Source organism: Myotis myotis, unplaced genomic scaffold, assembly GCF_014108235.1.
Source record: "Myotis myotis isolate mMyoMyo1 unplaced genomic scaffold, mMyoMyo1.p scaffold_m19_p_3, whole genome shotgun sequence".
Classification (NCBI taxonomy): domain Eukaryota; kingdom Metazoa; phylum Chordata; class Mammalia; order Chiroptera; family Vespertilionidae; genus Myotis; species Myotis myotis.
The window spans coordinates 55,398,822-55,425,702 of record NW_023416335.1 but is presented as its reverse complement, the minus strand read 5'-3'; the positions used below and the strand labels follow the sequence as shown (position 1 = coordinate 55,425,702).

The following is a 26,881-nucleotide window of genomic DNA, read 5'->3' as shown; positions in this document are numbered from 1 at the left end:
TGTTTCTTCATCTTAAAGAAGACCCTTTAATATTTTTTAAGTTTAAAAAACATTTTTTCTTTATTGATTAAGGTATTACATATGTATCCTATCCCCCCTTTGCCCCCCCCCCCACCTCCCCACTCATGCCCTCACCCCCCTGGTGTCTGTGTCCCTTGGTTAGCTTATATGCATGCATACAAATCCTTTGGTTGATCTCTCCCCCTTACCTCCACCCTCCCTTACCTTCCCTCTGAGGTTTGACAGTCTAATCTATGCTTCTCTGTCTCTTTAATATTTTATATAATAGTTGTTTGGTGGTGATGAACTCCTTTAACTTTTCCATGTCCGGGAAGCTCTTTATCTGTCCTTTGATTCTAAATGATAGCTTTGCTGGGTAGAGAAATCTTGGTTGTAGGTCCTTGCATTTCATCACTTTGAATATTTCTTACCAATCCCTTCTGGCCTGCAAAGTTTCTGTTGAAAAATCAGCTGACCATCTTATGGGAGCTCCTTTGTAGATAAATAACTGTGTTTCTCTTGCTGCTTTTAAGATTCTCTCTTTGTCTTTAATTTTTAGCATTTTAACTATGATGTATCTTAGTGTGGGCCTCTTTGGGTTCATCTTGAGATTCTCTATGCTTCCTGGACTTGTATATCTGTTTCCTTCAACAAGTTATGGACATTTTCTGTCATAATTTTTAAATAGATTTTCAATTTCTTGCTCTCTCTTTCCACCTTCTGGCACCCCCATGATATAAATGTTGGTAAACTTAAAGTTGTCCAAGAGGCTCACACTACCCTCATTTTTTTAGATTCTGTTCTTATAAAGTGTTTTCTACTCCATTATCTTCCAGATCTCTGAGTTCATCCTCTGCTCCAACTTCTCCACTGTTGATTCCCTGTAATGCATTCTTCATTTCAATAAATATATTCTTTATTTCTGATTGATTCCTTTTTGTTTTCTAGTTCCACTTTTATGTTGAAGTTCTCACTCTCTTTTTGTTGAAGTTCTCACTAGTTTATCTACTTTTCCTTTAAGTTCACTGATCATCCTTATAACCAGTGTTTTAAACTTTGCATCTGGTAGATTACCTGTCTCCATCTTGTTTCATTCTTTTTTCTGGAGTTTTGCTCTGGTCTTTCATTTGGGACATGTTTCTTTGTCTTCTTATGTTGGCAGCCTCCCTGTGTTTGTTTCTATGTATTAAGCAGAGCTGCTACATCTCGTGGGCTTGGTAAGGTGGCCTTATATAGTAGGTGTTCTGTAGGGTCCAGTGGCACAGCCTCCTTGATCACCCAAGCTAGACACTTGAGGTGCCCCCCCATGTGGGCTGTGTACATCCTTCTTTTGTAGTTGAGTCTTAATTGTTATTGGCATGTCAATGGAAGGGATTTACCCCCAAACCAATCAACTGTAAGGACTGGCTGTGGCCACTGACAGCCAACCTCCAAACAATGTGAAGGATCAGCTATATAGGGACCCACCCCACAGAGTAGGACCTACTTCAGTGGGCTCTGGTGCACCCTAACTCCACCCCTTAAATATATCACTTTGTAAGTGATTGAGTAATGGTACTTCGATGTGGTCTGAAGCTGCCCACTGAGTGTTATAGCTCAGGGGCTCCCAGGGAGTTGCAGGCCAAGTTCAGATACAGCCTGTGTTCTGTCTGGGGCTACCTGGCATGTGCTACAAAGCGATCTGCAGATGGTTGCTACTTGTGCTGGGCTTATAGGTGTCCAGGTGAAGCCAAACTATGAAGCAAGGTCAGCTGCTGCTAGTGCTGGGCCTGGGGCCACTTAGCAAGAGGTATGGGGCATACTGAGGCTGTATGCTGCGTGTTTAAGAGATTTTAGGAAAATCTGAAGCATAAGCCAAGACAGGCCATTTGTATAGAAAAGCAACTAGAGACAGCTTGGGAGGGCCTCAACATTGAGTGGGGCAGGGCTTCAGGAAATCACCAGGATGGGACAAACAGTGTGAGTCAGGTTAATGCTGTTTCAAATATGGTGCCTGCCTACTGGCTCTGTGGGTGAGAGGGCTCATCAAAGGAACAGTGGCCTCAAAATAAAAAAAGAAACAATGACCTTTACCAGCACTTCTTACTGGCAGAAAGTTGCCCTCCAGCTCTCAACCTGATACCAGATTTTCCCATATATCTTTGGTGCCTTTTGAGCTCCTGCCCCAGTGCTGGAACTCAGATGAAGTAAGTCCAAGTATGTCCATGTGTCTGTGTGTGAGCCCCTTTAAAAGGAATTGCCTGGGACTCCAGCAACCTTCTATCTCACTCGGCCTCAATTCCTGCTGCTTTTTACAACCAGAAGTTATGGGGACTTCTCTTCCTGACACTGCAACTCTGGGCTGAGGTTCTGGTGTGGGGCTGGGACCCCTAGCTCCTTAGGGGGGGACTTCTGCAACTTCTCCCTCCTGACAATTATTCTCCACATATAGGTGTGGCACCAGCCTGTTTTGCATCTCTGCCCTTCCTATCAGTCTTGATGTAGCTTCTTCTTTCATTCCTTAGTTGTAGGATTTCCATCCAACCAGATTTAAAGTGGTTTTGAATGATGGCTACTCTGTAGTTTATTTGTACTTTTGATGTGGTTTGGTTGAAGGTGAGTACCACATTTACCTACGCCACCATCTTAACTGGAAGCTGGCAATTCCAAATTTCTTGTAAATCACTTTGCTCCTGTCTCACAGACCTTGAGCTTGCTGTTTCTTTCTTTTTTTTTTTCTGGAATGTTCTTTGGCCTGCTATCCACTCAACTTGTTCTCTCACTTCACACTTTTATTTTAAAAGTCACCTCCACCAGGAAGCCTTCTTTGGCCCCTTCACACTATTGAAGATCTCAATCTCAACTGCCTTACCTGCTTCATTTTTTCTCATCTAAAATATAACATATTTATTTATTTTTTCACTTAGTTTATTGTCTTCCCTACTAGAATATATATTCTCTATAGGCAAAAAATTTTTGTCCATTTTTATTCAATGCTGTATCCCCAGTACACCAAACAGTACCTGGTATACAGTAAGCACTCAATAAACATTTATGGGATATGTGGGAACTGCATAACTGGGTTGCCCTATACTTGTCACTCACCTTTCAAGTGCTATAGCTTGCAAAAAAGAAGGGCATCCTACTTTTTATTAGTTCTAGATCCCAAATACACAATGTTTATGTTCCATATGAAGTAAAATATTTGTATTTTAATTCAGAAAAAGAGAGCATTAAGTAATTAAAAATATACATAACTTTGGCATCAAACAGATCTACATTTAACTCCTGGCTATGTTATTTATACATTATAAAATATGGGTGATACCTACCTTGTACAATTCTTGTGAGGATGTAAACAACTGGCATTTATTAATGTTCCATACATGGTCTGTCTTTTTATTTGGGTGATAAAAGACAGAGAAGATGCAAGAATGAGATTGACAGTTGGGACAACACAATTTTTATGGCTAAAAATATCTATGTCATAGAGCCATACAAAGGGCAATACTTCCTATACTTTTGTTTCAAATAGGAAAATCCTGCCATTGTTTAATGATCTTGGTAACTTCATACTACTTTGGCTAGCTTAAATAATTTTTTTTCTTTTTGCTACATACTAATTTTTTCAAATGATTTAGGGCTAGTTTCTATGTCAGACTTTATTCATTATTTTATAATTCAGGCAACATGACTTTTGACTTCAGCAGTTTTGTTTATGATGCCAAATACTGAACTACATTAATAGAATTCTATTTTGGCCAATTATTTTATTCTCATTAAATTGTATAAATACATATTTCCCTAAGAAATATAATCAGGTGTAGTATTCTTATTTGCATATTGGCATCTTTTGCCTGAAAAGTCTCCTTTGGGAAAACTTAATGACTGTTTATTGGAATTATTTTCAGTAGGTGGTAAAAATAACATATTCAGCAAATTTCCTTTCTCTATTTCAGGTTAACAAAGACAAAGGGCATGCCAATATTTGAGGTTTTAATTATTTTAAATCCATATCAGAAAAAATGAGAGCAGTTTTGATTAAGTAACTTTGTTAGGTAAATGTATAAATAATAGGCATCAAACATGTATTAATCTTATTTTTATTTGTGACAGCCTCTCAATGACCCAGGGGCAGGGATATTCAATACTACAAAAGCTATGAACTAGACCTAGAGCGCTTTGTACTCCTAATGATGAGATTATCCTCATCGGCTATCACCTAGGGCCAAACATCTGGAAATTAAGTAAGTTACTCATGGCAGGCCCTCATCTCCTCTGTCAAATGTATTTTTCTCTTGTGAGTGCACTTTTTTCTTCCCTACATACCAAGTTCCAAAGCCTCCTTGGTGGAGAATACGGTTCGAACAAAGGAAAAGAGGCACCCAAGTGTTGGAGTTTTCCTGTGTCACCTCTCTTAAAGGCATTCTTATTTAAAAATAAATCTGTGAGAAAAGATTAATGGTCAAATAAAATATTGAACTAACAAGAGTATAAATGTGCAATGTTGGAGGCCAGCTTTGTATCTCAAATCACTTCAGATAGACAAGCACCTTCCTAAAAAGCTAGTTATACGTATTCTGTCAAACTTCTCACTTTGTAGTACATCTGATGGCTTATTTAGGAATGTCTCTTTAATATATTCTTAAGCACATTTTTTTATATTCATTTGGTCTCTTTGGTATACACACTCCTCATTTCTATGTATCTTTCCAAAGGATCAACTGTGTAATTCTGTAAAGAGTGGACACATGCTCAATACCTGTTCAATAAATGTATGGAAAATTAAATTGAATAAGCATTGACCGCCCTCAACTGCCCTTCCTCCCCAGGCAGCAGATTTGAACCAATTAGCCACTGTTTTCAATGCGCTTGTATAATGGATACAACTAATACTTGAGTGTTCAGTTGATCACATAGTCATGTATCCATTTATACATCTATTCATTTAATTAATATTTACTGTATTTCTACTATAGACAAGGTACTGGAAACATATGGACAAATTAGATAGAATCCCTGGTCACAAAAAGTATATAATAGTAGTAACTCCATATAATGGTGACTCATAGGCTAGGTCAAATCTTAATTTCTAGTCCAAAAAGAACAGCTTGATATTTAAATATATAGGAACAGTAAGTTGATCTTCACTTGTCCCAAGGAAATAATGGCATTATGAGTACCAAATAGGAACTATGAAATGCCCCACTCAAATACTTTCTTTCCTGAAAATCAGCTAGATGAAGTATTTGATTTCTTTCATTCATTCATTCAGTAAGAAAAGCAATTATCAAGCAACATATTATGCTTCAGTCATTATTCTAAGTGTTGGGTATACAAAGATAAAAAACATCAGAAACAAAGAAAAAATGAAAGGTGTTTGAAATTATTAAGCTTGGAAAGTACAGACTAATATACATATAATCAAATAACTATAAAATTAATGAAAATGAGGGTGCTTTTTTGCCTTTTTTGTGAAATGAATGAATATTAAGTGAGATTAAAATGTAGGGTTTTTTTCCCTCATACACATGTAAGGGCATCCTGTACTACTTGTGAACACAGTGTAGGATAATGTAAAAGCTATTTCAGAATACATCTACAGCAGCACTCAGGGTAGAATATTATTCTTACTAAAAATCCAATGTTTGTATCTGTTCTAACAAGAATCTCAACTTTTTTTACTAAATAGAACAGTAGTTTTAGTAAATTCAATTAAAATATTAAATAAGTAATTTGGTTGGATTTATTAACTTATTTAAATGATAACTTTGGATAAGTATTTCCACTGTTTCTATTTATCACATAAATACTAAAACTGCACAGGTCCTTGCTTAATTTATTGGCAGAATTAAATTAAACATACCAATGGGCCAAAATTAATATTTCTTTAAATATTACTTTTATTTTTATGTTAGGTTTTTCCATACAAGAAGGCATAGAAGTTGTCAGTGTGAAACATCTGATTGTTTACTTTTGGAATTCTGAGGATTATTGTCCTGTTGTATTGACATTTCATTTATATCATAATTACCTTTGCATTTAACAAAATAAAGGGAATTACTTCTTTTATTAATATATCTAACTTATTTTTAATAACCTGATTTGCATCTTATTTCTGTTGTTGCACTATAATATATAGTACCAAGATTACTTTTTTTATCGTATGGTTGAACCCTCCTAATTTGTCAAATCTGGTATTTGAACAAGTTGAATTGCCAGCTTTAATCTCAATTTCTTGACTGCTGTTTAAGAGGATTAGAAGCCTTAGTGGGCTTCACCAGGGTGGCTAACAGGAACAGGCGCCACGGCAGCTCAGATCCAAAATCAATGACCTGAGTCTGATTGACTGAGTCTCAATTCCTCTGTGGAAATAGCCTTATGCTGGTCTTCTAACTTACACAGATCAAGTCAGGCAGAAACCAGCAGCGACCTCTTCTTTTGAACTTCAAGTATTAGGGAGGGACTAAGAAGAGAGCAATAACAACAACAAAAATATCAAGACATGGGAATGTAAAAGGATGTTCTTTGTACCAAAGAACTAAGGTGATTTCAACATCTTGCAAAATATCCAAGTTCTCTAATTAAATAGTCTTTTAATTTTAAAAAGTACTCAGAATGTACACTTATCATCTCAGTCTTATTTTCTTCTTCTAGTTTTAGTAAAACAAATTTACGAATTCAAATCACCAAACTAAGCCTTCCATTAGAAATATTTTCTTTCATTCTAGGGAAGTTACAAAGTTAGAGGTATGGAGAAAAATAACTTGATATTGAAGGTGTTCATATAGGAAAGAGACATCCATTTATTTTAATTAAAGGGGGAATTTTTTCCCCTGAGAAAATTTATTGTTTTAAAAATGAGTCTAAGAAATTTAGATCTGACACTAAAATAGTTTTATTAGAAGTTATGCAACTTAAGTTACTGTAATCACTCAAGAAATTGTGAAGCCCGTTGGCAAAAACAATTCCTTTAACTCTCAACAATTGGACAACATTTTCTGGAAAGAAGAGAGTCCCCAGAGAACCACAGCATTTTATATTATAGAATTAGAGTGCTTTAGAGATTTGCAAACCATCTTTAGCAACCCTCTAATTACAAAGGTCATAAAACAGAAAACCAAAAATGTTAAGGAACTTGACCCAGGTCACAAACCAATTGAAAGTCTTAAAATTTAAGAGTGAAAAGCTTGATGCAGATTTTAAAAGACTTTGAAAGAGATGAAAATTTACATCAGAGACATTTTCATCTTACTTGGAATATCATTATGATCATCTTGTCAACAATTCTAATTTAGAGGTTGTAATTCATTTTAATCATGATTTTGTACAACATAAGTGCATATTTGTGAAACATCCTAGATAGTTTTAAGCTGATGGCAACTGAGGCAGAAAGGGGATTTAATAAACAGGACACAATTTCTAGTGAAGGTAGTGTGTTTTATCTTTCTATCTAGAACCTACCTGTTAATGAGTAATAGGATCTTTCCACGCAGTGTGTAAGGCTATGCCCGAGAGCTGTTCTTTTCACTAAAAAGCAAGACTGACACTTTAAAGGAGACGGTCCTTATGTTAAAGCAGTAATAATTCTGAATAACTTTTTATAAAAATAAAATTTTCTAAAACTTTAATTATTTGCCTTTTGTCACTATGAAGGCATTTTGCAGTAGAATAACTTAGTAACAAGTGAAATCTGGAATAAGTCAGCATTCTCATTAAAATAAAGTTATCTGGTATTTCTGAGAACCATAAAGCAGCCATTGAAACCTGAAGCTTCAGAGAAGGAAATCTTTATTGTAATAAAGGAATCAGCAACATTGTTTATAAGCATCATTTCCATGGCAAAAGATTAGTTCATTCAATAAGAATCTTGCAACATGGTGCCAGCACGGGTGCAATAAACTTTATGGAATGGCTCATAAGATTAGACTAATTAAAGATAATCTAATTTGGGCAATTTTATCTTCTGGAAAAGAAATGTGATGTCATCCTTGGGGAAGAGACAATGTTTGCTCCCCGGGGATGTGCAAAAAAAGAAAAACCACCAAAAAAAATCCTCATAAGATATGTGCAATAATAAGAATTAGGGTTGATCCAAAGACAGTCTTAGATCTACCCATTGCCTCTCAAAAGATCCACCACATAGACGGTTAAGCCCCATAATTATCTCCCCTATTTGTGACAAGCGTGAGCTAATCAGTCTCTGAGGGAGTTTTCCAGCAGATTCTGAGGAGAGTGTGTGCACTTCACATTGCTCATCAAGCTATTTTGTACTCAGAAGCGCAAAGAACTGACCAAAGTTCATTATCCTCATCTAGACCAGAATTAATTCAAATTAAGAAAAATATACATTTTTAAAATGTGGAGTGCTTATGATTTAGAACAAAGAGTCTTCACTATTTTTATAATAGCAACATAGGTTCTAGCTGCCTATAATCCCATATTAAAAGATTAGAAAAAACATCTGAAGAAATCAGAGAGTGTCTAATTGAGGTTCTTGCCTTTAATCCTGCAAGCCAACTCCCTCTTGGATATCAAGATCTGTCAGTGATGAGCCAGGGGAATTCTGTAAGGAAAAAGCAACTATGAGGAATATAACACATTCTTTCCTACTTAAGTAATAAAAAGGGAAAAACACAGTTGGTGATATCAAAACATAAGCCAAAGAAAAAATTAAGGGAAACACCCCAAATGAATTTGTAAATATAAGCTAGTAAAAAGTAAAGAAATAAGCTTGGTATTGCTCTTTCATAATGTTTAAAACCACTGTGCAATATAGAGTACACAAATAAATAAATAAAAATTATCATGGAAGAGTAAACATAAAAAGTAGCAATAAAAATGAAACCACACTCTTAATACATTTTTATTTAATAAACATATCTTACTTGGATATTGATTGTTAAGGTATTCATTATCTGATTGTCTCTATATAATTCTATTCATTCATCTTGCCAGAGAATTATATGTTAATAAGCACTTTTCTATCAACACTAAGAAATGTGAGACAAAGTTTTTCTGCATAGCTATTATGTAATTTTGCACAACACAGTTTAGAAGCTTCACTTGTTGATAATTAACATTTTATGCTTATTTACTAAAGCACAGAAAAATTAGATGACAGTTCATGAGCAGTAAGTTAAATTAGCATAATAATGGAGTTTATTTTGTTTAAGAAATACAAACTATTTTATAACAATAAAAAACAGTAATGAAGAAAAAGGGAAAGAAAATAAAATCAAGATATACTTTTTAAAATATCATATTTTAACCATAAAGTGGGATCTATACATTCCTCAATATTGGCTTAGAAATTGATATAAAATTTAAATTATGCAAGAATTATATGTAATAATATATGTATATGTGCATCACAAACATATTTTTCTTCAGTCTATTAGGCATTCATACTTTAAAAGTGTTAATTTACTACATATTAGGAAAGTTTTCTTTTATTTCCATCATAAATTCATATATGAAACATCACTTCAATTATTTTAATAGTCATTTTAGCATTTTATTAACAATCTTTTTATAAAAGATGTCTCTTTCTGTAGTAAACTGGAGGGATGGCAAAAGTCTTTGGGAATCATTCCATAATACAAAGAAACTTGGAAATGAGAATGTATATGGGAAAATGAAATCTTGATGCCTAAGTATAAACTCATCCCTCCCCCAGCCGCCAATAGTAATAAATCAGGCATCAATATTCATTTTAAAGATCTCCAGGAGATTCCACTATGCAGCCAAAGTTGAGTTCCAACCCTCCTCTCTACCTGGCAACTTAGAAATTAGTCTTAAATGGTTCTGTAGAATTGGAGGTTTCTAACAAGGTGATTCAGTGGTTCTTATGCCTTTTGCCTCAGGTATCATTTTTCACAATTATGGATTATTGAGGGTCCTGAAGAGTTTTTGTTGATGTGGGTTATATCTCTTGACTTTTACTCTATTAGAAATTAAAACTGTGAAATTTAAAATTATTAATTAATTAATTTTGAAATAAAAGCAATGAACCCGTTGCACGTTAAGATAACTTTTATAAAATAATCATTGTATTTTGTAAAATAAAAAACATCAGTGAGAGAAGTACTAATGTTAAACATGTTTACAAATCTCCTTAACGTGTGGCTTAATAAAGAAGACAGCTCAATTTTCCTATCTATTTCTCTATTTAACCTATTGTAATAATGTAAGTCTGGAAAAGTTCACTATGCATTTATGAGAGAATGAGAATTTTAAAAAGGCAAATAACATCTTAGTACTATTATTAGGAAGAGGCACGGGAGATCTAATTGTGAACATTAGTTGGATACTGGCTCCAAAGAATTTCAGAGAGTTAGCCAATAGTGTATAGATGACAGTAAAGCTTTTGACCGCATGGGTCATGGAAAGCTGTGGGTTGCTCTGAAACAAATGGCATTCTTCAGCACTTGGTCATCCTGATATATAACCTATATCATGGACAGGAAGTCACTGTCAGAACAGAATTTGGAGAAGCAGAATGGTTTCCTATAGTCAAAGATGTTAGACACGGATGCATTTTATTTCCCTAATTGTCTAATCTGTACTCAGATTATATCATACAAAAAAACTGGGCTAGACTCAGAGGAAGGAGGAGTGAAAATTGGTGGAAGAAATATCACAAAACTAAGATATGAAGATGACACCATTTTACCAGCAGAAAGTAACAATGATTTGAAACAACATCTGAAAAAAGTGAAAGAAGAGAGTGCAAGACTTCATTTGAATGTTACAAAGACAAAAATCATGACCACAGAAGGAACGCACAGCTTACCTTGGTTCAGTCATCAATTTAAATGAAGACTGCAGCCAAGAAATTAGGAGAAGGCTGAGACTCAGAAGGGCAGCAATGGAAGAATTAAGAAAGATTCCCAAGAGCAAAGATGTGCCATTAGACACCAAGGCTGAGATCATCCACCCCCTGTATTCCCAATTATTATGTATAGTTATGAAAGCTGGATATGACGAAGGCTCATCAGAAAAAAAAAATAATTCATTTGAAATATGGTGTTTTAGGAGAGCTCTACCAATACTGTGGACCATCAGAAAGATGAACAAGTGGGTCCTCAAGCAAATTGAACCCCAAACATTATTGGAGGCAAAAAAGGCAAAATGGAGTGCTCGCTTCGGCAGCACATATACTAAAATCGGAACGATACAGAGAAGATTAGCATGGCCCCTGCGCAAGGATGACACGCAAATTCGTGAAGCGTTCCATATTTTAGAAAAAAAGAAAAAAATGGCAAAATGGAAGCTAACCTACCTTGGGCACATCTTGAGAAGGCAGGGTTCTTTGGAAAAGAGAATAATTCTGGGAAACATAGAGGGCAGCAGGAAAAGAGGAAGACCAAAAATGAGATGGGCTGGCTTCGTAAAAGAAGCCTTAAGTATGAGTCTACAGGAGCTGAGCAGGGCTGTTGAGGACAGGGCATGTGGACATCCCTCATTCATATAGGCACCAGGAGTAGAAGCTGACTTAATAATGACACATAACACACATTGTTATGAAAATTGTTTTAACTTTATATGCCTCCAGAAAGGGTGTTGAAGAACCCCAGGAGGTCCTTGGACCAAACTTTGAGAACTGCTGGCATAATGAAAGTAACCCCTACAGTACAGATAAACATAATATAGCAAGCTCTTACCTGTGGTCCACAAAAGTCTACGACAAAGTAAACACTTGGATGTACAAAAGAAATACTTCCTGTTACCATTTGCTTGGTGATTTGTTAGGTTATGGTAATCCAGATGCTATTTCAAAGAGTGACCTAATTTATCTAGAATATTCCAATATTTCAAAGCAATAAATATCTGAAAAATATTATTTCTACTTTATATGACTTTTGCATCCTTCAAAGACCCAATTGTGCAGACTAGTTGGTAAGACAGGCATACGTGAATAAACTTTACAGAAGGTTTTGTGAGCTCAAAAGTATACATACAATGAGTCACATGAGCAAAAACATATGTACAACTACTTTAAATAAGTTAAAATGCTCTCACTTTGCTATATTTTTTTACTTATTACCATCTTAGGTAGATAATTTACTTTTTTAAAATGATAGGAATCAATGAACTCATATGTGTATATGCATAACCAAAGGACACAGACAATGGGAGGTGAAGGCTTGTGGTGGGGGGGAGTGGGAGAGGGCAAAGGGGGAAAAAGGGACATATGTAATACTTTCAACAGTAAAAATTTATTTTTTAAAAAAGATGATAGGATATGAAGAAAGGGAATCTTTGTGGTAAGTGACTATTTGGCTTATCAATATGGCTACATAAAAACGTGTTTAAGATTTTTTTTTAGAGAGAGAGATCGATTGGTTGCCTTCTGCATATGCCCCAACAGGGGATCAAACACGAATATGTGCCCTAACCAAGAATCAAACCCAGTACCTCTTGGTGTATGGGAAGATACTCCAACCAAGTGAGCCACACAAGCCAAGGCCAGATTCTTACATAAACATTTATATTTATCCCTAAAAACTGTCAGTTGCTGTTTTTATGCTGCTATTTTAATTGCTACTTTGCACCCTTCTTTTTTAAAGGGAGATGACCTTCAAATTGAAATATGATATTTGATGTATTTCCTTTGACCTTAATAAAGTGTTTTCTTATTAGTTTATATTTCTTTCGTCCTTTGTTGTCTTCTCTACATATTCCATATGCTACACTACATATGCAACAAGAAAGCCTACACATTCAATTTTATTCTTTCCAATTTTGATCAATGTTCACACTTATTATGGTCAGTTTTAATTCAAATTCTATTCTCCAAGATATTGGCTATTTCTTCTACCTAATGTCATAAGCAGACTTAACAAGCATACTTGATATCCCATCATTCTGTTCATTGGAAAATGTTAAATAGCGCTGAACTGAGAACTGACCTCTACAGAACACTTTTTGTTTTATTTCCCCCTTAACTCATTCCCCAAATGATACTTATAATCTGCATCTTTAGATGTGCTCCAGGTGAGGTTGGCCAGTAGTTCTTTGGTATGTAATATATTTCTAATAATTAAGAAATATTCTAATTGGAAACCTGTATAGATAGCAGTAGAACTCTTAGAGAACTGAATGTTCCTCATAAAGTTATGCATATGCATAAATTGGCTAAAATTGGCCCTTATGAGTGTAATACAAAGTCATGAAGCAAGGGAAAACACATACTGTACTGAAATGTCCATTACTTGCTTCAACCTTGACTAAAACACCCACAGGACCCATGGGAAATTAGAAAGAAAAATAGCATTTTATAAATCATTAAACTAAAGTTTCCATATAGCTATCCTATTGGTAAATTATGTCTAAATAACTTTCTTTACTTCTGTTTGTAATTGGAGCACCATATTTAGTGAAGCCTCATTTTTTTTCTCTCCCCTGACCCTACCTCTAACTGGACATATCATACACAAATACACACACATATACACCACCTTTTTTTGTTAAAGAGGAATATTAAAGTTTTTTTGCTTGTGGTGTTTTTATATTCTTATATCACCAAGATTTTAAAATATTGTTTTCTTGATTAATCAAAAATACTAGGATTCCATAATAATCACATATTAATGCTACTTCCTTGGCAGGGAAAGGTAAGAGAACAGTAAGGCAAATGGAAGTTTTACAAAACGTCACTAGGAAATAAAGTTTAGGATAGTTTGAAGCTGTTATTGAATAAGTCAATGAATAATACGACTTACTAATGCCCAATATGCTCTTCATGCACAACTAGATGATCCTAAATATTATAAATTAACTAACCTCAAATAGCTCTTTCCAGCACTAATAACTTAATTATGAAGACAAGAAAATAATCAATGTTGCTGACAAAAAAGTAGGCATTTTTACTGCTGAACAGCACTGTTCAGAATGCATATCACAAGATTTTAGGGATTATTAGGAAGTAATGGTTTAATAGTAAAAACAAGTTTTTAAGTGAAAGACAGCACCTAAAGAAGGATTTGAAGAATGGGTGACAAGAGGATGGATGGAAAGCAAGTTGAGAGCATCCCAGGTGATGGGAAGGAATGTTTAAAAGCAGGGAGGCAGTACGGAGGCGTTCATATAAAACAAAAGACCTTAGCTCATATTCTGTAGATGCATGTCTTACAAATGTTAGTGAATATGTGTTGTTTTCCCAGAATCTGAAGGTGGTAGATTTTATAGACAAGTGCTCTGAACACAAACCAGAACAAAGAAGGCCTCTCAGTTCTCTAAGCTGCATAACAAATCACCCCCAAATTTAGCAGCTTACAACAGCAAACAGTTATATCAGCTTCATTGTTATCCTGCAACAGTTTAAAGAATGGGTGGTTTTGGCTCGGGGTTCTCAGGAAGCTGGAATGAGGCTATAGTCATTTCAAGGCTTGACTGAAAGAGGCTCTGCTTCCACTGTTGTCTGTTGGCAAGCCTTAGAAGATCATTTTCTAAACTCACTTCTATGGGTCTCTCCACAGGACTGCCTCCGGAAAGGCAGCTGGCTTCCCCTAAAGCCAGTGAATCAAGATAGAGTAAGAGCACCCAAGACAGAAGCAGGGTTTTTTATAACCCAAACTCAGGAGCAAAAATTTAGGAGACAAAGATCATTGCAGACCATCTTTGATGCTGCTATCACAGAAGACACGGTTGATATGAGGGAGGTGAAAGAAGAAATCTATACTCTCTGACGCATGCTCTTGGGATATAATTCTTATTTTACTATGATGTAGAGCACAGTAAAGAAGTTGGGAGTTAGGAAATAATAAAATTTAGGATACTATGGCTTGTGAAATGTAGCTTAAGCCCTCTTTCTTCCTGTTATTTTTTCTCTTTTCTTATTGGTTAGTCCAAGGATATAAAATAGATGCTGTTTCCTTCATCATTCTTCCTGAGATAATGGCAGGCATTGTTAATCAGTCATGGTAGTCTTTCACTGGGCCCAGATGTGACCTCAGAATCTTTCCTGGTACACTATGCCAGATGTTCATAATGAACTGATCAGAGATGAAATGTAACTTTTATTCAAGTCCCAGCCCTTAGACGAGAAATTATCACCCTTCACAAATATGTGAGCACTTAATTTATTTTTTAAAATGTTTTCTCAACAGAGTGGTGAGGAAAAGGTAGCTCTTTAAATAAGTGGTGTTGGGTCAATTAGATATTGATAAAGAAAAAAGTTAAACTTGGCCTCTTTCTCACACCATATACAATTCTAGGTAGATGATAGATCTAACTATGAAAGGCAAACCCATAAAGAAAAATATTTATAAGATAACTATTAAATTGACAAACTTTTATTTACCACAAAAAGGCAAGCCACATGGGATGACATATATGGCACACATGTAAAAAATAGAGAGTTTATCTCTAATATATATATCACCTACAGCTCAATATGAAAAAAACAGAGATAATCCAGTAGAGATAAGGGCAAGAAACTTGAACAGGAATCTCACAAAAGAGAATATGTCAATAAACAGTAAACTCACTAAAGATGACTGTGATGACCGGAAAGGTGAATGAACCAAAGTGTTTTTCCAGGGTCATGTCTCGCGACGCTGAAGAATTAGCTCCGCGGACCAGAAGATTTAAGCAAAAGTGTGGAAAATGTATTACAAGCAGATTCAGACTCCCCACAAGGGGAGGGGGACCCAATAACGGGCTTCCCTTTAAAGCCTGTAGTCCAGGGGTATATATTTACCACAAGCCTGCTCTATGTCTACCTGTGTCCTCACCTGATTGATTCCCTCAATTGTTCTTGCCCAGCAACTGACCTGAACTTCCCCTGTTTCTATGTGTAATTCCTCTGTTCCTGTGCTGAACTTTCTGTTTCTGTGCATTTGTACACCTTGTTGCTGCAGGCCCTCCCTTGTTTTCCCCTGCCTCCCGCTTTGAGTCCAGAAACATTTTATTATTTCTGCTTGGTTGGTTCCTGTGGTTAGGCTGCTCAAATGGCATTTCTGCCCCTGCCTATGTTCCACCTGCTTTTGTTTCCACTGGACTCCTGCCCTATCTGCTTGGGTTTCAAGATAACTCCTCTCAACTACATAATTACACATTCACTAGAAAAGCTCAAAAGAAAAACACTAACAATTTTAGTGTTGGTCATGATATGGATGATGTCAATCCTTCATATAATGTAAATGTCGGCTGGTTTATCTAATTAAGTGGCCACATAGCTTATGGCCCAGGAATTTCATTCTAACACAGATATAATAGATTAGATACATGGTGAAATGTTTATGAAATACTACACAACAATAAAAATGGAGGGGGATCTAAAGTTACATGCAACAATTTAGATTAATCTAACATTAAGCTGAACCAAAAAAAAAGCCAGATGCAAAAGGATATATAGATTGCATGATTACATTTATATAAGTTAACATATGCAAAAGTAATTTATGGTATTAAAGATCAAGATAGTATTTAATTTTGGAGAGAAAAAAAGGAAATAGATGTTGGCACAGGAATATGAGGGGCCCAAGCAGGAATTTCAGGGTACTGGTCATCTGTTTCTTGACCTGAGTGGTAGTCACCTGAATGTGTTCATTTTGTGATTATTTATTTAGTACTAGAGGCCCAGTGCGCAAAATCGCATGAGACCCAGACCCGCCATGCTGGTGGGACCCCAGACCTGCTGTGTGTGAGTAGCTCGCTGCCCTGCCGTGCCGTGCGAGTGGTGAGTCCCGCCACGCTGAGTGAGCCGCGAGCCCCACCCTGCCACTGTGAGGGCTCACGGGCCGGGGGGAGGGACCAAGAGATGCTCCATGCACCTTCTGGTGACTGGTCATTTGGTTGTTCTGGCGTTACAGCATTATGACCTCTGACCTTTTATTTTAAAGACTAGAGGCCCGGTGCACAAAAATTTGTGCACTTGGGGGGCATCCCTCAGCCCAGCCTGCCCCCTCTAACAGTCTGGGAGCCCTCACAGGATGTCCTACTGATGTCCCTGTGGGGAGTGGGCCTAAGCCGCAGTCTGGCCTCCCTCTGTGGAAGGCAACTGGCCGATCAGGTATATAGATACTTTCTGAAGGCAGCACAGACTCCTTCCTTATTTCTTTTCTCTGTTTGGAGAATAGGGGACTAAAAGGTGGACACAGAACTATGGCCGGGCCTGGGGCTCTTGTAGGCAGCAGAAAGAAGGAGAGGGCTGGGGAAAGTCTAGACATGGTTTTCTTTAATTGTCCTCCCTTCCTCCGGGCCCCTCACTCTGTTCTTCCCTTGTCATGGTGGACGCTTGGGCCTCGGACTGACAGGAGCCCAGCGATGGTGGAGTTCAGCCCCCTCACTTCTCAGCTGAACATACAACCGCCTCACATTCCAAGTGGAGCTGTTTTCAAGTGGCTAAAGTGCTGGCAATTCATGCCTCCTAGCCTTTCCCCTCTGGGGTTTCCTCCTTGGGTCAGTTGCAAACTTCACCGAGACACTGAAGCAACTCTGCCCTGGTACTTCTGCACCGGCCCCTGCACTCTTCCTTGAGGTCTCTGGGTCCACAATCTGAGCTCAGGGAGGTCACCCAGAGCCCATTGCCCCGGACAGGTGGGGCAGGGGGGCTAGCTTGAAGAGCTGGAGGAAGATGGCAGAGTAAGAGTTGGTATGCACCCGCGCCTGCTTAGCCAGACTTCCTAAGCTCCCCACCGGGCCCAGGCTGGGCCCCTTTCCTACCCCAGGAGGATCCCAGTTGAGGTCCCCTCCCTGCACCCAGGGCTCTCCTCCCTGTTCTACCACTGGGGGAAGGGAGCAGCTCACCTGCTCTGGACTCTGCCAACCTGGCAGGCTGAGGCACAGGTGGTGCAGCCTAGGGTGCTGGTGGCTGTGAGCCTTCTCCACTATCCTGAAGCGTGGGGCGGGATTGCAGCAGCTCACAGCCACCCCTGGGCACCATGCATGGAGAAACTGCTCTCCACTGGGCCACCATCCACCTGAGACCTGTGGGGGTTGGGGTGGCCTCAATGGGCTTCCACTGGCCCCACTGAAGCCAGTCTCAGCTTGGCTGGCCACCCCCTGCACATGCCCCACGGGCCTCATCGCCCTCATGAATCGCCGTGGTCCGGCCATCCCATCCCAGGAAGTGGCCATCCTGATCACTCCCCGGTGCAGTTGGGCCTGCCCAGCAAGCATGTAGGCAGGAGCTGGGCCTCTGAGGGGAAGGAGGAAGCATGCCCAGCCAGGGCAGAAGTGGGGAACTTGGCAGTGTAAACACAGCCCACCCCCACGTTGTGCCAGCCCCTCTTGCTGCATTCCCGAACCCCTGGGTGCCCCTGCCCAGCACTGTGCTCTCGGGCCTGGGGTGGGGGTGAGGGACCTGAAGCACCGTCCTGAAGGCAGACCTTGCTGGCTTGGAATCACAGTGGTCAATCAGGGAGGGATGCGGGATGAAAAATTCCGCCTCTCTCTCTAAATCTCTCTCTCTCTCTCCCTCTCTCTCTCTCTCTCTCTCTCTCTCTCTCAGAGTGGGCCCTGTGTCACCAGTGGGTGGGCAAGGGCACGGGCAAGGCAATCTGCACTGCTTGCCTTCGCCCCAGCCCACGCGCATTGGCATGTGTCTCTGGTGAGCGGGCAAGGGCTCTGGCAAGGCAATGGGCACCGCTTGCCCTGCCCAGCTCCTGCCTGCCCCCAGATCGCATTGCGATGTGTCTCCGGTGGGCAGGCGAGGGCTCCAGCAAGGCGATCTGCACCGCTTGCCTTCGCCCCAGTCCCTGCCGGCCCCTGGATCACACATGGGAGTGGACCCCGTCTCTGGTAGGTGGGCTAAGAGATGGGCACTGCTTGCCTTGGCCCCAGCCCCCACCTGCCCTCAGATTGCACACGGAGGCCTGGATGGCAGCTTGTGCTGTTCTACCCTGCCTTCAGTATGCAAATTAGCCACCATCTTTGTTAGCAGTTAACCGCCATCTTAGTTGGTAGTTAATTTGCATATCGCCCTGATTAGCCAATGGGAAGGGTAGCGGATGTACGGCTAATTACCATGTTTCTCTTTTATTAGATAGGATGATTTTTGCACTCCTCTCTATATAAGTTAAACTGTACTGGAAAAGTTGAAAATGTATACAAGGATATTAAGGGAAAGATTCTATGCTAATTTAGGAAATAATTCTACACTCCCATGAACCATGAGGTCAATATGACCATGGGTTGCTGACTGACAAGGAAGCTAAGAAAATAGAGATTATATAGTTTAAGGAATAAACATTACTTGAAACAAATACATGACCTGTGTTCTGAAGTGCAGCCATCTCCCGATAGCTTATTATCTCATCCAAGTGAAGAATATTCTTATAATATGCCCCAGTTGGAATCTGCAAGTTAGATTCAAATTATATTTTATACACATTGATATATCTCCTTCTTGACTTTTTGATGTGCAAGCCTGGCCACTTCATAAAGTTTGGTCCAGATTTAAGAACATGCAGGAATGATAATTTAGATGAGAATAAGGTACATTTCTTCTTATTTATTATCAAATTAGCAAACAAGCAATGCCAAGGGCATACTCATGATCAAGGATACATGGAGGTAGGCAGGAACTCAGGTCCCCAGGGCATCTTTATTGCTTGTGGATGTGGATCTGAAGTTAATGGCCACAGCAGCCACAGAAAAGAGAGAATCACCAGGTCAGAGTATTATGTGTAGGCTCACCACCTTCTTATATCTTCTTAATATATTCTATTTATTTCTTTACAGAGAAGAAGGGAGAGGGAATAGAGAGTTAGAAACATCAATGAGAGAGAAACATCGACCAACTGCCTTCTGCACAGCCCCCAATGGGGATGTGCCCACAACCAAAGTACATGCCCTTGACCCGAATCAAGCCTGCTACCCCTCAGTCTGCAGGCTGACGCTACATCCACTGAGCAAAACTGGTTAGGGCTTCTTATATCATCTTAAACGGAAAAGGAAAGGAAGAGGGAAATGTCAGCTCTCAGCGGTCCACTCTTTTACCATTAAACAAAATACCGTTAGTAGATTTTAACTTATATACAACCATCCTATGTAATAAATAGGTGATATGCATATTGACCATCACTCCAACACACAAGATGGCCACCCCCATGTGGTCAAAGATGGCCGCTCCCATGTGGACACAAGATGGCTGGCAGGAGAGGGTAGTTGTAGGTGATCAGGCCAGCAGGGGAAGGCAGCTGAGAGGGGCCAGGCTGGCAGGGGAGGGCAGTTGGGAGGGGCCAGGCTGGCAAGGGAGGGCAGTTAGGGGTGACCAGGCCAGCAGGGAAGCAGTTAGGCATCGATCAGGCTGGCAGGGAAGTGGTTAGGGAGTTATCAGGCTGGCAGGTGGAAGCAGTTAGGGGCAATCAAGTAGGCAGGCAGGCGAGCAGTTGGGAGCCAGCAGTCTTGGATTGTTTGAGGGATGTCCAACTGCCCATTTAGGCCTGATCCCACCGGGAGTCCCAGATTGGAGAGGGTGCAGGCAGGGCTGAGGGACACCCCCCCCCCATGCATGAATTTTGTGCACTGGGCCTCTAGTGGTTATATAATTTAGTTCCCTGGGGTTGGTGTGGAGGGTTATGCCTGACTGTATTACTGAGCCTGCTCCAAATTTCAGTGTCGTATCCTTGGCTGTTGTCTACCACAGTGGGTTAACATCATTTCTTCATTCACTTATTCCTTTGTTCTTGAAATATGTTTGTACATCCCAGGAAGGTATCAGGTCTTATAATAACCTGGCAATTGAAACTTGAGTGGTGTTTAGTTTAGTCCCTCTAGAAATCTTTAAAACATTGTCATATTCCAAAATATTTATCAAAAGAATTCTAAAATGTAGCATGAATATTCAACTTTTATCTAATTTTGCATTTTTCTTAAAATTTACAAGAAAAGGAACCTGATCCTGGCTGGTTTGGCTCAGTTGGGCCTGTGGACTAAAGAGTCTCGGGTTTGATTCAGGTCAGGGGCACACGCCTGGGTTGTGAGCTTGATTCTCAGTGGAGGGCGTGCAGGAGGCAACTGATCAAGGAGTCTCTCTCATCATTGATGTTTCTATCTCTCTCTCCCTCTTCCTGCCTCTCTGAAATCAATAAAAATATTTAAATAAATAAATAAAATAAAGTAACCTGAAAAAAAAATATAGATCTTCTAAAGATGTTAAATTACTCTCAGCAAAGATCTAAAAGGAACACTTGTGCACTGCTGGTGGGAATGCAGACTGGTGCAGCCACTATGGAAGACAGTATGGAGTTTCCTTAAAAAACTGAAAAAGAAACTCCCATTTGACCCTGTGATCCCACTTCTAGGAATATATGCCAAGAAACCAGAAACACCAATCAGAAAGGATATATGCAACCCTATGTTCATAGCAGCACAATTCACCATAGCTAAGATCTGGAAACAGCCTAAGTGCCCATCAGTAGATGAATGGATTAGAAAACTGTGGTACATCTACACGATGGAATACTATGCTGCTCTAAAAAGGAAGGAACTCTTACCATTTGCAACAGCATGGATGGAACTGGAGAGCATTATGCTAAGTGAAATAAGCCAGTCAATGAAGGAAAAATACCACATGATCTCACTCATTCATGGATAATAGAGACCATTATAAACTTTTGAACAATAATAGATACAGAGGCAGAGCTGCCTCAAACAGATTGTCAAACTGCAGCGGGAAGGCCGGGGAGGGTTGGGGGGCAGGGGGTAGGGGGGTAAGAGATCAACTAAAGGACTTGTATGCATGCATATAAGCATAACCAATGGACATAAGACACTGGGGGGTAGGGGAGGCTAGGGGACTGTCTAGGGCGGGGGGATAAAATGGACACATATGTAATAACCTTTGTAATACTTTAAGCAATAAATTTTAAAAAAAAGTATAAAAAAAAATAAAAATAAAAATAAAAATAAAATTACTCTCAGCAAAGATCTGAAGAATTTTTATAAATGATGTGATTTCTATTGATTAAGTAATTTTCTAAATTCCTTTTTGGTTTTAAAGCCGAATGCCCCAATAATTTCAACAGCATCTGATATTACGATGGTTACCCTTGTTTTTCCCTAAAGAACTTAATGCATGAAAAATTTCTTAGAAATACTCTTTCCATCTCAATTAAATCTAAGTCTAGTGAGCAGATTTAATTGCATGCATGAAGAAAGCAGTATTTGAACCTTAAAATTATGAATCCACAAATAGAAAGAATACTTACCAGATAGTCTTCCCTTATGGCCACAGAGACATTTGACCCCAAATGAACAGCTGAGCTCAAACAGCAAAGTGACATAGCCTTGATGTTTATATTCAGGCTAAAACAGTGTGCATCTCTACGAAATCAATTTTAAATAATTTTCACTGTAATTATCAAGATTCCCCCCCCCATGAGTTTATTAATTTTTTCATAGATGAATCTTTATTTTTAAATCTCTTAAAGCAAGGACCCTAGGTATCAATTGCCATCAAAGCTAATAATGGACCTGGCATCTCCTTTGTTGCTTTGTTGGGCAGTGAGTTGGTCTCAGTTTATGAGAATCAAGCTTCTGGGTCCTGAGGTTTGCATATAAAAACAGACCTTTTCTTATCCATATTGGCATCTGGTGAGTCCTGAATTTTACTTAACCAACAATTTATTGAGTGTTGACTCTGTATCAGGCACTCTACCAAGTGCTGTGAATTAAAAGGAGATTAAGTTTCTAACTTCATAGAGAAGCCAGTTAGGAAATTAATGTGACAGTTGAGGTGAAAACGTGGTCAATACAGAGGGACAAATTTGAGAGGAATTGAAGCCAGGGGAGTTTGAGGAGTATATCTGACGTAAAAGTGACAGAATTTGATTAAAGTGTCTATGTAGAAAGAAAATAAGCATTTAGAGTTAAAACTGCTATTTTAGGAAAATCCAAAATGCCTGTCCCTTCAATAGAGACATTTCTTTAGTTCTTTTCAAATTTACATTTTCTTTGGGAACTTAGATGGTTTGGCTCAAGAAATACTTCTATAGTGAGAAGGAAAATAGCACATTATTATTGTACTATTTAGGAAGTAGTAAAATAGTTTACTATAATTGTTGAAGGCTAAGACAGTTCATGTGGTATTATTGCAGGCACCAGGTGTCTGACAAGTGAGGCCAGACCAAACCTGGGTTCGGCAACCTGGGTACTTGGGATCTAGCTAGGAAAGAATTCAGAGCAAGACCCAAACTGTGAGAGAACATTTATTTGTTAAAGTGTAGAGGTAGAAGAGGTAACTCCTAGAAGAAATAGGCTTAGAAAACAAGTTATGAAGATAAAAGAAGCACCCTTGAGCTTGGGGTTGAGGAAGCTAATGGTAACTGCCCGGGGCTGGAAGGGGAGGGAGAAGGAGAAGGGAAAGGCACAGGCATGCTCCCAGGAGGGAGAGAGCACTGAGTCCTCTGTCCTAAGGGTTTTAAGTACTAAGATTTTAGAGGAGGTCTCAGGGAAAGATCTTAATAGAATATTCAGTAGCCTTCCAGATGTGTCCATTCAGGGTTGTGGTCTCCACGGATTGGTTAGCTGGCACCAGGGCTGGGGGTCATTATTCCATGCATCTCATCCTGACATCAGCAGCTGCTGGTTTTGTTGCTTATCTGGGCCTGAAGCTAAAATACAACTGAGACCTAGATGTTATCTCCAGGGAGAGAAAGGTCAGGAGGTCCAAACTGCATGGCAAGGATATGCTAGGGAGGTCCCACCCTGCAATTGATTGTCTGTTGCTAGGCACCTGGAGCTTTCTCTCCTGGTGACCTTCTGTACCTGGACCGTCACCCTTGCTCTGCTCATGTGTGTCTAACAGCCTGTAGTTATAATATAACCACAGACCGGATATCAGAAAACCTAAGTTCCAGCTAAATATTTTAAGCAGGTGCACTGTGGATTATATTGAGTCGGAGAACCTACCGCATTCTAGGTGGCCACCACACCCATATGATCTAACACTCGCTTACTCATGTCGTTGCCTGACTGGCCACTGAGTAATTTGAATTGCATTCCACTAAACGAGGTTCCTAATTCTACAATCAACTACCTGCATATCCTCAGGCAAGTGAAAAGGTACCTTTCAATTTATTTCTCTGAAAGTAAAGGAATTAGTGATCTTCTTAGAGCCTTCCATTTCTAGCAAGGGAGTTGATGGTCTGTGCATTGCAACAGCCCATACTCTTACACTTCCTGAAAATCAGATTTCAGTATCAGCTTAAGGACATAGGCATACTTTTATTGTTGAAGTCGCAATTTGAAATTCATCACATGAAGTGCCTTTCAACTTAAAATCTAAAGGCCTAGGTTGTTTTTTATATATCAACTGTTTAACTTTGTCACAGTTTGCCATTTAGCCGTGCTATCACAATGTCCTCACAAAACAGAAGAAGAATCTGTGTGTCTAACAAAACTTTGAGGAATATTAAGAAATTATACCCAACAGACCTGGATACCAAAGTATGTGTGAGTATTCAAGGAGAAACATCACTGAATACGCTTGAAAAAAGCAAATATCTATTCTAAGCAGCAAATGTACTTATTATTTTTCTGAATGCTCAAGAGGACCACCAGAATTCTTTCCCCTGTGTTCTTGTTGTGTCTCTCTTGTTGTCTCTCTTGTTGTGTCCATAACAATGGAGCCAGTATAATAAAAATATTTGTCACCTGTTTTGCCACTCTGGAAAAGTTGTCAACTTGTACTGCAAATCAGAACAGATTATAAGAGGAAGCTCTTCTGTGCTCAGGACAAATTTGATAGAGGAATATATTCTTTGGCTTATTTAAATATTACATTTTCATATCTCTTGTACTGATGAAGGATATTATTTATCCGGGGGGCTAGCCTCCTTTCACAAAGATGGCAGTGATGAGTCATTTGCCAGGTTACTATAAAATACCTTAGCAATGCTTGTGTGAATTACTGCTCAGTTAACATTGTTTACCACCTAATTATTGAGAAGCACTTCCATCCATCACTGACAACTGAGTAAATGACTCAAGACACTATTGTATTTGCAACTAGAACAACAAGGTCATCGCAAGTTTAATTAGCTGCTATCCATTACAAAAAGCAAATAGCCTATGATGACAAGTAAAATTCCAATTTCTGATTATGCATCATGAAATGATGGAGGAATTGCTCACATATAAGTGATTCTAATAGAAAATATATGTAATACCACTTAAGAAATTTTAAAATTATGAACTGTAATGAATGCTGAGAATTAAACACTTATTCATAATGGTTCTTAATTTTAAAATAAACAGACATCTTTCAACATTTAGAACAAATGGAGATATCTTCAGTATGTGCAATGTAAAAATGAATTTGAAAATGCTTTTTGGAACTTGCATTTGGATAAATACAGTAAACTCTGGGGTTATTCTTTGTTATTGGTGGTTTGACTCAGACTGTCCACATTTAGACAAAAATACAATTTCCCTGCATTGTATATAGGAATTATTCTGGTGTGAACAGAATCTTGTTCTTGTACGTTTTCTTTCAAGGGCTGTAGAGTTGTTCCCATCCTATCTGGTATGTCAGGGTAGAACACTCTGAAAATATGGATGAGTGGTGGTTTGCATGAAGGGCAAAGTATAGAACTCTGTCAAGGTCAAGACCCTGATAATTAGCTTGAATTGATCACAATCATCATTTTGAAAGGCCACATGTTTAGGACTTTAAATAATACATTTCCAAAGATATGAGTTATTTCTAATTATTTCTCTTTCCATTTTTTACTTTCAAGTTGTCTTCTAATTCTGTAATGTTGGTGTATAAATGAGTATAAAGTACATTTATACTGAATATTTTATTTTATTTCAAATGTTTTTAAACATTACTTGATCATTTTATCATGTAAATATAACCTAGTTATGTATAAAATCTTAAAATTCCAAAACATGAACTTACAATTTACTCTAAAAATGTGTCACATGTGACATGAAGTATAGCAATAATTAATTCCTGGATTAAAGAGAAATATAGCTGTTTTTATTGAATATACAGTGAAATCTGCATTTCAAGTAAATGCTAGAAAACTCAATATGGCATTGGTTTCTTCATTAAATCTTTCCCAGCACACAAGATCATACTGGAAAAAAAAAATCAGATGCACCTTTTATCTCATTCTTGGGACTGGGGCAGAAGTCAGAAGACCAACATAGAGGTTTAAAGGGAAAGTAGTTAGTTATTCACTATCATCACACACACTCATCCAAATATTACTAAACTTTGAATTCCTCTTGCTCATATAAAGACACTTTGCCCTTTCTACTTAGATGGCTCTTTTAACACTACACAGTGCAAAGTAGTAAATGATTGTTAAGTGGTCACTTACATGGTTATGTTCTTTGGTGGGAGGGGGACCCTGAGAGCCTGAGTGGATCTTCAGCCCTGTTCCTCATTATCATCCAAGAAAACTCCTACATGTAGCAATATATCTGCATTTTCTGTGTCAGAGAAATGAAAAATTGATTATAAATATTGCTCTGCTGTGAACATTATTATAGTTCATACATTTAAAAGTGTTTCACAATATGTGTATTGATATAATTTGCAATCATTTCCCATCTACAGTTTAAAAATAAACATTGAATATTTAATACACACCAGGCTAATTATTTGCACAACTCATGAGTTGTAGCTAAGGTGGGGCGATGAGAGCAGGCCTAGGATAGGAGAAGGAAGACAAACACTTTATCTCTGGACACAACCAAATTCTCTACTGACTCTCAAACATTAGTGTCATTAAAATTGCTTTTGTCATGCGTTGCAATGCAAAGTCCTGAGCTCCCACCCTAGGTATCTAATTCCCCATTTCTGGGTAGGGTTCAGAGACAGGCTTTACAAAGAAGTATCTCAGGCTTTATTATTAGAGAAACCTGTTTCTAAGGTAATAACCAGGTACAAAATTCAGTTTCTCTGAGAATCTACTTATAAAAATAAAGCATCAAA

At 38.5% G+C, this 26,881-nt stretch overlaps 1 non-coding gene across 1 annotated transcript; it reads left to right on the top strand.

Moving 5' to 3' along the window:
- The first annotated feature begins 11,117 nt into the window (after nucleotides 1–11,117).
- LOC118652187 lies at nucleotides 11,118–11,224 on the top strand. Its single transcript, XR_004966457.1, has one exon. It is a non-coding gene; the product is annotated as a U6 spliceosomal RNA (small nuclear RNA).
- The last annotated feature ends 15,657 nt before the right edge of the window (nucleotides 11,225–26,881 follow it).